The sequence below is a fragment of the Giraffa tippelskirchi genome, chromosome 9, assembly GCF_054371585.1.
Source record: "Giraffa tippelskirchi isolate mGirTip1 chromosome 9, T2T-mGirTip1v1.2.pri, whole genome shotgun sequence".
Taxonomy (NCBI): Eukaryota; Metazoa; Chordata; class Mammalia; order Artiodactyla; family Giraffidae; genus Giraffa; species Giraffa tippelskirchi.
In genome coordinates, this window is record NC_137283.1 from 76,815,811 (window position 1) to 76,829,314 (window position 13,504).

Below are 13,504 nucleotides of genomic sequence, written 5' to 3' on the forward strand. Positions count from 1 at the left end.
TTGACCTTTTGACTAGATCTGTACATAAGCAATTGGATTTGGGTTTTTAAAAGGGTAAAGGAGTCAAAGTATTATTAATAACTTTAAGCACCTATTTTGCATTCTATCAATCTGTGAGTTAGCTTCTGAGTTCCTACATATAGAATTCATAAATAAGTCCAACTTAGGATGTGGTCATACAGATGCATAAAAACGGTTTTTAAAGTATTTTTAATGGCTGAGTAGTATTCCATTGTGTATATGTACCACAGCCTCTTTATCCATTCATCTGCTGATGGACGTCCAGGTTGCTTCCATGCCCTGGCTATTATAAACAATGCTGCGAAGAACATTGGCATACATGTGTCTCTTTCATTTCTGGTTTCCTTGGTGTGTATGCCCAGCAGTGGGATTGCTGGGTCATGTGGCAGTTCTATTTCCAGTTTTTTGAGGAATCTCCACACTGTTCTCCATAGTGGCTGTACTAGTTTGCATTCCCACCAACAGTGTAATAGGGTTCCCTTTTCTCCACACCCTCTCCAGCATTTATTGCTTGTAGAATTTTGGATAGCAGCCATTCTGACTGGCGTGAAATGGAGCCTGGAGCCTATTATACAGAGTGAAGTAAGCCAGAAAGAAAAACACCAATACAGTATACTAACGCATATATATGGAATTTAGAAAGTTGGTAAAGATAACCCTGTATGTGAGACAGCAAAAGAGACACAGATATATAGAAAAGTCTTTTGGACTCTATGGGAGAGGGCGAGGGCGGGATGACATGGAAGAATGCCATTGAAGCATGTAAATTATCATATGTGAAACAAACCGCCTGTCTAGGTTCGATGCATGATACAGGGTGCTCCGGGCTGGTGCACCGGGATCACCCAGAGGGATGAGATGGGGAGGGAAGTGGGAAGGGGGTTCTGGAAGGGGAACACATGTACACCCATGGTGGATTCATGTCAATGTATGGCAAAACAAATACAATATTGTAAAGTAAAAAAAAAAAAGAACGATGCCCCTTTCCCTAGGCAACATAATCCTTCTAAAAGAAAATGGAAGTGTTCTAGTTTCATTCTTTTACAAGTGGTTGACCAGTTTTCCTAGCACCACTTGTTAAAGAGATTGTCTTTTCTCCATTGTATATTCTTGCCTCCTTTGTCGAAGATAAGGTGTCCATATGTGCGTGGGTTTATCTCTGGGCTTTCTATTTTGTTCCATTGATCTATATTTCTATCTTTGTGCCAGTACCATACTGTCTTGATGACTGTGGCTTTGTAGTAGAGCCTGAAGTCAGGCAGGTTGATTCCTCCAGTTCCATTCTTCTTCCTCAAGATTGCTTTGGCTATTCAAGGTTTCTTATATTTCCATACAAATTGTGAGATGATTTTTTCCAGTTCTGTGAAAAATACCATTGGTAGCTTGATAGGGATTGCATTGAATCTATAGATTGCTTTGGGTAGTATACTCATTTTCACTATATTAATTCTTCCAATCCATGAACACGGTATATTTCTCCATCTGTTTGTGTCCTCTTTGATTTCTTTCATCAGTGTTTTATAGTTTTCTATATATAAGTCTTTTGTTTCTTTAGGTAGATATATTCCTAAGTATTTTATTCTTTTTGTTGCAATGGTGAATGGTATTGTTTCCTTAATTTCTCTTTCTGTTTTCTCCTTATTGGAGTATAGGAATGCAAGGGATTTCTGTGTGTTAATTTTATATCCTGCAACTTTACTATATTCATTGATCAACTCTAGTAATTTTCTAGTAGAGTCTTTAGAGTTTTCTATGTAGAGGATCATGTCATCTGCAAACAGTGAGAGTTTTACTTCTTCTTTTCCTATCTGTATTCCTTTTATTTCTTTTTCAGCTCTGATTGCTGTGACCAAAACTTCCAAAACTATGTTGAATAGTAGTGGTGAGAGTGGGCATCCTTGCCTTGTTCCTGACTTTAGGGGAAATGCTTTCAATTTTTCACCGTACACAAAAATAAACTCAAAATGGATTAAAGATCTAAACGTAAGACCAGAAACAATAAAACTCCTAGAGGAAAACATAGGCAAAACACTCTCCGACATAAATCACAGCAGGATCCTCCATGACCCACCTCCCAGAATATTGGAAATAAAAGCAAAAATAAACAAATGGGACCTAATTAAAATTAAAAGCATTTGCACAACAAAGGAAACTATAAACAAGGTGAAAAGACAGCCTTCAGAATGGGAGAAAATAATAGCAAATGAAGCAACAGACAAACAATTAATCTCAAAAATATACAAGCAACTTCTGCAGCTGAATTCCCGAAAAATAAACGACCCAATCAAAAAATGGGCCAAAGAACTAAACAGACATTTCTCCAAAGAAGACATACAGATGGCTAACAAACACATGAAAAGATGCTCAACATCACTCATTATTAGAGAAATGCAAATCAAAACCACAATGAGGTATCATTTCACACCAGTCAGAATGGCTGCTATCCAAAAGTCTACAAGCAATAAATGCTGGAGAGGGTGTGGAGAAAAGGGAACCCTCTTACACTGTTGGTGGGAATGCAAACTAGTACAGCCACTATGGAGAACAGTGTGGAGATTCCTTAAAAAACTGGGAATAGAACTGCCATATGACCCAGCAATCCCACTGCTGGGCATATACACCGAGGAAACCAGAATTGAAAGAGACGCGTGTACCCCAATGTTCATCGCAGCACTGTTTACAATAGCCAGGACATGGAAGCAACCTAGATGTCCATCAGCAGACGAATGGATAAGGAAGCTGTGGTACATATACACAGTGGAATATTACTCAGCCATTAAAAAAAATACATTTGAATCGGTTCTACTGAGATGGATGAAACTGGAGCCCATTATACAGAGTGAAGTAAGCCAGAAAGAAAAACAACAATACAGTATACTAATGCATATATATGGAATTTGAAAGATGGTAACGATAACCCTATATGCGAGACAGAATAAGAGACACAGATGCATAGAACAATTTTATGGACTCTGAGGGAGAAGGTGAGGGTGGGACGTTCTGGGAGAATAGCATTGAAACATGTATATTATCATATGTGAAACAGAACACCATTCCATGTTCGATGCATGTGACAAGGGCTCAGGGCCGGGGCAATGGGATGATCCAGAAGGATGGGATGGGGAGGGAGGTGGGTGGGGGGTCCAGGAAGGGGAATACATGTAAACCCATGGCTGATTCATGTCAATGTATGGCAAAAACTATTACAATATTGTAAAGTAATTAGCCCCCAACTAAAATAAATAAATTTATAAAAAAAAAAAAAAAGAAATCAAAAAAAAAAAAGAAAATGGGGAAGGGGGTGGATGAGAGGTTAACAGGCAGGAAGGCTAGGGGTCCTCAAGCGGAGGAAATAGACTGCAAGTGTCAGACTTTTTTTCCTCTCTCTTAAGCAGAGGGAGAAAACAAACTACAAGTGTAGACGTTTTTCTCCTTCTCTATTACAAAATTAAAGGGAGGTTTCTTTTCAAATTCTGTGCTGCATGATGACACCTGGTTCGACATAAACTTAACTTTTCTCAGACCTTGAGGTAACCAATGCATTTTTCTTATGGAATGTTTTTAACCTATGTTAATGAACTATATATTTACCTCAGAATCTGCCTTTCTTCAAGTCAGTTCTGCCTAAGACTCAGAACCAATAATGGATCAACAAATCAGTATGTTTTACTCATGGAAATGTTCTCTTAACCTATGTTAATGAAACTTTCCTTGGAAATCTGCCTTTCTTCAAGATTCATGTCAATTGTTTCATGGCCCGGGATGGCTAACCTTGTGCCAATGCTATCTCAAAATGCATATTGTGGGTGAGGGGCCTGGTGCCTCTCTTTCAGTCTTTTTTTTTTTTTTTTTTAATAAATTTATTTATTTTAGTTGGGGGCTAATTACTTTACAATATTGTAATAGTTTTTGCCATACATTGACATGAATCAGCCATGGGTTTACATGTGTTCCCCTTCCTGGACCCCCTACCCATCTCCCTCCCCATCCCATCCCTCTTCAGTCTTGAGGCATTTTCTTTCTCTAATTAGCAGCTTGCTAACAGGTATATAACTCCTTGCTAAAAACTAGAAAAGGGGCACTCTTTCTGTCCCCTTCTGATGTCTGTGTCAGAAGCTTTCTCTATCTCTTTTATACTTTAATAAAACTTTATTACACACACACACACACACAATAAAGTCTCATGTTATTAAATCATGTTATTAATAATTATATAATTAAAAATAAGAATATTATTGTTTTTTAATATTTAATTATTTATTTTGCTGCAGTGGGTCTTAGTTGTGGCATGTGGGATCTTCACTGGGGCACAGAGTTCTCTCTAGTTGCATCACACAGGCTCAGCTGCCCCATGGGCACCTGGATCTTAGTCCCCAGACCAAGGATCAAACCTTCATACTCTTCATTGAAAGTCAGATTCTCAACCACTGGACCATCAGGGAAGTCTGAAGAATCATTTTTAAAATGCATAATTACTTGTGATTTGAAGTCAATACAGAATGATTATGCATGTAGAAATTTTAGTTTTTGAACATGTTTTTACCCTAGCATAAATTTATTTATTAATATGTTAAATTTTCTAAGACTTTAAGCTCACAGAAAATAGATTTAAGAGTGTCATGCTTTACCAACTGAGCTAGCCAGGAGGCTGGCTGAAAATAGATTTAAAACCCAAGCTTTACAGATCTATACAAACATTAATAAGAATCGTAGGCAATTCAACTTTAATACGAACTAGTTTTATCTGAAAGGCTTTTATAATGCATTTCTGGTGTATAATTCCTTTAATTTGAGGGAAAGTGATAGTGTATTATCTAAAAACATGCAGTGGTTATTAACATCACCAAATACTCATTTTCAGTTTTAATAAACTGTTTGCCTGCACAGTTCAGTTTTTGTCCTAAAGATATTCTTTCTTTAGCTATCATATCTACATCTAAGCAACATGGAAAGAATGTTTTAACAAATATTGTAGTCAATGGCTCTCTCTAAAAAATGGTCCTAGTAACATCAAGACAGTCATCTTATAATAAACTTCCATCAATAATCTTAAGAATGACATTGTCTATATACATTTCTGAGTGGTCCTCCTTAGATTTCATTTTAACTTATGTCTGTGTTCAAAGAAAAGAGGAAAAATAAAAGACTCTCTCTGTGAATCCACAAATAATTCAAAATGCTTCCCTATTCATTCTCCTGAAATAAAGAAATATTGGTGATTTTCCCTGAAGGCGGATTCACATCACATGATAGGCAAGGGCTTTCATATTTCTAAGTGTATTTTTTGACACATACAATAGTTACAATAAATGTTTCCTTTATTTATATCAGAAAGAATATCATATTTCAACCTTTTTAAACTTTTTAATTGTAATCTCATGCGTCCTACATTTACTGCTTTATTGTTTCAGTGCACATTTGTTCTAGCAGCCTATTAAAACTGAATAGGTCAAACCACATACAATGGGCCTTGGATCACTCAAAAGGAACAACCATTATTTTGGAAATGATATATTCTGATGTGAGTGAGCATGGTTCTCAGTTGGAAAATGAGCAGTCTCAACACTTATAGCTTTAACTAAATTACTTTAAAACTTGTTCCTGACTGTAAATACAGCAGTAAAATAAAGTAATGCGACACAATTACGGATGTTTCCTGTTTTTTTCTTCAAAATTTAGTCTAATGTGGCTTTGTCATTTTAATTGATAAGAACAAAGGGTAATTTAAATGTTTGGTAAAGAGTGGAGGATATTGATGCACTAATTCATCTGAGTCAGTGATATAAGAAATTTCACATCAGTACTCCAAATCACAAAGAAGAAAGTGAACACAGACTCTTTTCACTCATTCATTACCACCTTTGGTCAACCTCCAAACCCTAGTTACTCCACTTCCTCTTCTACTCTTTCTAAAGTGAAAGAACATGTGCTCACAGTTTGAACAGGGGTAAGACTATTAACAGTGAAGACTTTCATGCACTGATTACATCCCAGGTCCTCCTTAGAAGCATTACATGTCTTTATGTCTTTAGTCTTCACATTGATCCCAAAGAGCCAGTGCTATTTTCTCCATTTTTTCAGATGAGGAAAGTAAAGCACAGAAATGTTAAGTACCTGGCTAGGTAACCTATAAAGTGGTGGTAAGGACACTTGAAGTGCTACTTGCAGGCCAGATATGGAGGTACAGTTCTGCCTCCTGTATGAAAGGAAAGGTTAGAACAAAAAGTGTGGTAGAAAGAACCCCTCTATACACATGCCTTCTATGTCCGCAAGCTTCTCACATTTAGCTTGAGCATAAGATCTGAGACATTTGGACTCCCTAAAGCTTTAGGCACAAGGTGTGTCTGTCATCATAACATTTGTTGTATTAGCTTCTTATTCTAGGATTCAGTTCAGTCTTTCAGTCACGTCCGACTCTGTGACCCCATGAATCACTGCGTGCCAGGCATCCCTGTCCATCACCAGCTCCCCGAGTCCACCCAAACCCATGTCCATCGAGTTGGTGATGCCATCCAACCATCTCATCCTCTGTCGTCTCCTTCTCCTCCTGCCCCAATCCTTCCCAGCATTAGGGTCTTTTCCAATCAGTCAACTCTTCACATGAGGTGGCCAAAGGATTGGAGTTTCAGCTTCAACATCAGTCCTTCCAATGAACAACCAGGACTGATCTCCTTTAGGATGGACTGGTTGGATCTTCTTGCAGTCCAAGGGACCCTCAAGAGTCTTCTCCAACACCACAATTCAAAAGCATCAATTCTTCGGCGCTCAGCTTTCTTCACCATCCAACCCTCACATCCATACACGACCACTGGAAAAAACATAGATTTCACTAGACAAACCTTTGTTGGCAGAGTAATGTTTCTGCTTTTAAATAAGCTATCTAGGTTGGTCATAACCTTCCTTCCAAGGAGTAAGCGTCTTTTAATTTCATGGCTGCAATCACCATCAGTAGTGATTTTGGAGCCTCCAAAAATAAAGTCTGACACTGTTTCCACTGTTTCCCCATCTATTTCCCATGAAGTGATGGGACCCGATGCCATGCCATACATGATATTAATTTTTGCGGTCACAAAGTTCTCCAACTATGAACTAAGATCATGATCCATGTTCATTTAAATTTATTGTAAGGTTGAACTTTGGATGGAGAAGTTGATGTTAATATCAAGACAACCTTCAAAGCCAGCTGTGAGACTGTAAAAGCCATCCCGTGTCTTGTCTCCTGGACCATTTTAAACGGTTTATGATTTTTCTCTAAAATGAACTTTTATACTCTTCCTGTCAATATGGTATTTTATTAAGATTATCCTAGAGTAGGAAAAATCTCCTTTTCTGGCATGTATATTTTTTGAATAATTTTTTGATGCATATGAATAATTGCAACCAAATTATTCAACACCCTTTAATAGGCACACAGACATAAGAAAAGCGATTTGGCTGAAATATTTGTATCTCTTCTTTTAAATGTTACTATAGTTCAGAGACAGTGATTGTCCTGTGCTGGAGTTTGAGTTTCTGGCAGTTTTTAGTTTTTGTTTTTTGTTTTTTGTTTTTTTTTTTTTACTGATTCCCTTTAATCTTTCAACATTCTTTACAATTGCACTGAAATTTTTCTTACAGAGATTCCCTATTTAACAAGTAATAAGCAATTCTCGAATTTATAGTGTTTTATGTTTGATGACATAGGTTAGCTCTGACATGTGGTTTTATCATGATACACTAATATTTTTATCTTTGGATTGTTTCTGCTTAATGCATATGCATAATCATGTTTGTGTGTGTTTTATCACTCAGTTGTGTCCAACTCTTTGTAACCTTTTGGACTGTAGCCTGTCAGGTTCTTCTGTCCATGGGATTTCTCAAGCAAGAATGCTGGAGTAGGTTGCCATTTCCTTCTGCAATGCATAATTATACCACTGGCCCATTCTAACTTCAAAACAACAGGTAGAAAAACAAAACATACTATGAAAAGATCTCTGGAAAAAGTCATAAGTTATTTGAAGCAGGTAGAAATAGTTTCATTTTAAAAGGTAAATTAATTAGAATTTTTAATGTCTAATGGTTTTTCAGCTTTTTTGAGATATAATTGATAAATAAAATTGTAGAATATTTAAAGTATACATCAAAACACAACATTGTGAATCAACTATACTTCAATTTTTAAAAAGAACTTAAGATACATTCTGCATGGTTTCTGCTTTACATGAACTGACGGGGGAGGGGGGGTTGGACACCAGTATTTTTTTAAACACTTCTCTGCTGGTTCCAATGTGAAATCAAGTATGAACACCAGTGTTTTTCAGGGCTGAGTCCTGACCCCTGAACCTTATTTCACTATCCTTGTTGCCTATGATGGATGTAAGTAGACTTTTGGGGCCAATATTGTATGATGTTAATGTATTGTCTCCTCCAAAATAATTGCATCTTGGGCATATACTTCTAAATTCTGAACATGGGAAACCCACTGTCACAAAGTGAGCAAATAACAAGGGTTATGGGATAAGAGGATTTTGCTTTGATTACCTAGGAATTCCAACAGACTGAGTTTGTTCACAATGTTCACATCACAAGACCAGACATCAAACTGCCACAGGTACATTAAAAAAAAAAAAAATGAACATTGTGGTGATTTGGCATATCTATGTATTACCCAAGGATTCTTCCTAACCAGATAATTACCACAACCTTCATCTCATATACTTATCTGATTTGTTTTTTTGTGGGTTTTTTTGGTGAGAATATTTAATTCTTACTCTCAGCAATTCTATAATATGGTGTTATAAACTATAATCACTATGTTTTATAATTAGCATTTTCTTATTATGATCAATACCTAACTGCAAGTTTAATTAAGTATATCATAGTTCATGCATATTTATCCCTTCTATGAGAAGAAATAGTACATGTCCTCAAGGATCCTTTGTCTATAATATAAGATATAGCTATAGTGATTGGCAAAGAAGCTAGAGATGAATGGTCTATGAAGACCTACAAGACCTTCTAAAATTAACAACAAAAGAGATACCCTTTTCATAATAAAGAACTGGAATGCAAAAGTAGGAAACAAAAGATACCTGGAGTAACAGGAAAGTTTGGCCTTGGAGTACAAAATGAAGCATGGCAAAGTCTAACAGAGTTTTGCCAAGAGAATGCACTAGTGATAGCAAACACCCTCTTTCGACAACATAAGAGATGACTCTACACATGGACATCAACAGATGGCCAATACTGAAATCAGAATGATTATATATTTTGCAGCAAAGATGAAAAAGCTCTATACAGCCAATGAAAAGATGACTGGGAGCTGACTGTGGCTCAGATCATGAACTCCTCATTGCCAAATTCAGACTTAAATTGAAGAAAGTAGGGAAAACCATTAGACTATTCAGGTATGACCTAAGTCAAATACTTTACCATTATATCATGAAAGTGACAAATAGATTCAAGGGATTAGATCTGATAGACAGAGTGCCTGAAGAACTATGGGTGGAGGTTCATGACATTGTACAAAAGGTGGTGATCAAAACCATCCCCAAAAAGGAAATGTAAAAGGCAAAATGGTTGTCTGAGGAAGACTTAAAAACAGCTGAGAAAAGAAGAGAAACAAAGGGCAAAGGAGAAAAGGAAAGATATATCAATCTGAATGCAGAGTTCCAAAGAATAGGAAAAAGAGATAAGAAAGCCTTCCTAAGTGATCAACACAAATAAATAAAGGAAGACAATAGAATGGGAAATACTAGAGATCATTCAAGAAATTTATAGATATCAAGGGACCATTTCAGCAAAGATGGGCACAATAAAGGACAGAAATGGTATGGACATAAGAGGAGTAGAAGATATTAAGAAGGGGTGGCAAGAATACATGGAAGAACTATGCAAAAAAGATCTTCATGACCCAGATAACCATGATGGTGTGATCACTCACCTAAAGCCAGACATCCTGGAGTGCAAAGTCAAGCAGTCCTTGGGAAGCATCACTATGAACAAAGCTAGTGGAGGTGATGGAATTCCAGTTGAGATATTTCAAATCCTAAATGATGATGCTATGAAAGTGCTGCTCTAAATATGCCAGCAAATTTGGAAAACTCAATGAGGGCCACAGGACTGGAAAAAGTCAGTTTTCCTTCCAATATCGAAGAAAGGCAATGCCAAAGAGTGTTCAAACTATCGCACATTTACGCTCATCTTATATTCTAACAAAGTAATGTTGAAAAATCTGCAAGCTAGGCTTATACAGTATGTGAACTGAGAACTTCCAGTTGTTCAAGCTGGATTTAGAAAAGGCAGAGGAACTAGAGATCAAATTGCCAGCGTTGATGGATCATAGAGAAAGCAAGAGAGTTCCAGAGGAACATCTACTTCTGTTTCATTCTAAAGCATTTGACTCTGTGGATCACAAACTGTGGAAAATTCTTGAAGAGATAGGAATACCAGACCACCTTACTTGCCACCTGAGAAACCTGTATGCAGGTCAAGAAGCAACATTTAGAACCAGATAAGGAACAGCAGACTGGTTCTGAATTGGGAAAGGAGTACATCAAGGGTTACTTTAGAGTCCCTTGGACTGCAAGGAAATCAAACCAATCAATCCTAAAGGAAATAAGTCCAGAATATTCATTGGAAGGACTGATACTGAAACTCCAATACTTTGGCCACCTGATGGGATAACTGAGTCACTGGAAAAGACCATCACGCTGGGAAAGATTGAAGGCAGGAGGAGAAAGGGATGACAGATGATGAGATGGTTGGATGGCATCAGCATCACTGACTCAATGGACATGAGTTTGAGCAAGCTCCAGGAGTTGGGATGGACAGGGAAGTCTGGTGTGCTATAGTTCATGGGGTCACAAAGTGTTGGACATGACTGAGTGACTGAACTGAACCGAACTGGAGGCTTACTTGTCACCCTGCTTATTTAACTTCTTTGCAGAGTAGCTCAGGCAAAATTCCAGGCTGAATGAAGCACATTCTGCAATCAAGTTGACGGGAGAAATACCAATAAACTCAGATATGATGATGACACCACTCTTATGGCAGAAAGCAAAGAGGAACTAAAAAGACTCTTGATGAAAGTGCAAGAGGAAAGTGAAAAAATTGGCCTAAAACTCAACTTTCAAAAAACGAAGATCATGGCATCTAGTCCTATCACTTCATCGCAAATTGATCAGGAAATGGAAACAGTGACAGACTTTTTTTTTTTTTCTTCTGGAGATGGTGACTGCAGCCATGAAATTAAAAGATGTTTGCTCCTTGGAAGAAAACTTATGCCCAACCTAGACAGCATATTAAAAAACAGAGACATTACTTTTCCAACAAAGTTCTGTCTAGTCAAAGCTTTGTTTTTTTCCAGTAGTCGTGTATGGATGTGAGAGTTAGACCATGAGGAAACTGAGCGCTGTTTCATCCTTTTGAGCTATGATGTTGGAAAAGACTCTTGAAAGTCCTTTGGACTGCAAGGAGATCAAACCAGTCAATTCTAAAGTAAATCAGTCCTGAATATGCATTAGAAGGACTGATCCTGAAGCTGAAGCTGCAATACTTTGGCTACCTGATGTGAAAAACGTCACTCATTGGAAACGACCTTGATGCTGGAAAAGACTGAAGGCAGGAGGAGAAGGGGATGACAGAGATGAGATAATTGGATATCATCACTGAATCAATGGACATGAGTTTGAGCAAGCTCCATGTGTTGGTGATAGAAGGCAAACCTGACATTCTGCAGTCCATCAGGTCAAAGAATCAAACACGAGTGAGTGACTGAACTGATACTAATTAATTCTTTTAATTTCAATGTTTAAGTCATTAAGTTTCTTTTTAATTGATTAAATTATTCTTGAACTAACTATACAAATCACTCAAAACAGATGAATTGTCCCCATTCAGAGGATAGTGTTGATTTTGAAAGTCATCTCAGAAAATGACAAAAAAGATTCAAAATAGCACTCTACATGCATAGGCAACTGCCCCCTTACAGAGCAGTTAGGTAGGAAGGTAGTCCTCTCCTATGACAAATGCATCTGGACAGGAGCTATCCTGGGAAGGTCAGCAGCCTCCTGTTGGTGTAACAGCTGATTTCAGGCCCTTGAGAGTGGAGCTCTACAGCACAGGAGGAATGGAATATATAGATGGTGATGTGTTAGAACCCAAATACTCATGGAGGGAGAGAGGATAGGTCTCTCTAATAAGTGAGCAGGACCATTTCAGATTACAGAGGATAACATTAGGATATTTCTAAAATTGAAAGTAGAGTGTACAATAAAAGAAGGAGTTAGCAATGCTGATGTGAGAGTTTTGGTAACATTTAAGATAAGCAAAACAGCAGAAAGGCTATAGCCTGGAAAGAGAAAACAGTGACATTGGTTAAGAGGGAGGAAATCACTTACTGGATTAATGAAATGCCAATAAATTTACAAATATGTAGTTTAAAAACATAGCATATCCAACTATGGGTTATAAGGAAATAAGGATGTGGCAAATTCTAAAGTAACTTTAGAAACTCTCTGGGTTAGTTAGGGATCATTTTGCTAGTAAAGGAAAAATAAGAGTGTTTTGAATATAAATAACTGTGACTTTTATAAAAAATAAAATGTTTCTTGAATAGGAAGAAGTATCAGAGATTCCTCTGTACATTTTGTACATTTGAAAAATATCACATTCAACAGAAAGTTTCTGTAAGTGTACTTTTGCAAATAAATTCTGTGAAATACTGGTCTTGTTGTTCTTCAGTAATGTGTACAAACTCCAGTAATACCTGATTACCAGTATAGTATCTTTGTTTCTGATAATATAACTATGTGCATCTTTGATTTACAAAAAGGAAAAGTCAAGTTCTTAACTGCTGGAATGAGTTTTCTTCACCAGGAAAAATGCTTCAAATGAAAACAATAAAATATGGATTAATATGCTATGAAAATTAGAATATAAAATGCATATTATAGTAATACAAGTTTCTAACTTTCTATTTTTTATGTCACATGAAATAATTATGCACTTTTACGTGCAAATGACTAGTCATTCCCTGCCACTACCCCAAATCATGTGCCTTTTTTTTTTCTTTTACTTATATTTATACTTCAGGCCTTGATAAGGACATTCAAACACTAATGACGCTCAAAGTAACACTGAATGCTATGGGATGCCCAAATAAAGAATATCTTAATTTTCTTGTTTATGGTCACAGCAACTTCCTGAGTCAGAAATTTGACAACTATTATCCCCACATGTAGGGTCTTGAGATACAGATGAAAGTGAAAGTGTTAGTCACTTGCTAGTGTCCAACTCTGAGACAAAATGAACTGTAGCCTGCCAGGCTCCTTTGTCAATGGAATTCTCTAGGCAAGAATATTGGAGTGGGGAGCCATTCCCTTCTTCAGAGGATATTCCCTACCCAGGAATCGAATCTGGGTCTCCTGCATTGCGTGCAAATTCTTTACCGTCTGAGCCACCAGGGAAGCCCTGAGATACAGATAGTTTTCAGTTATTTGCC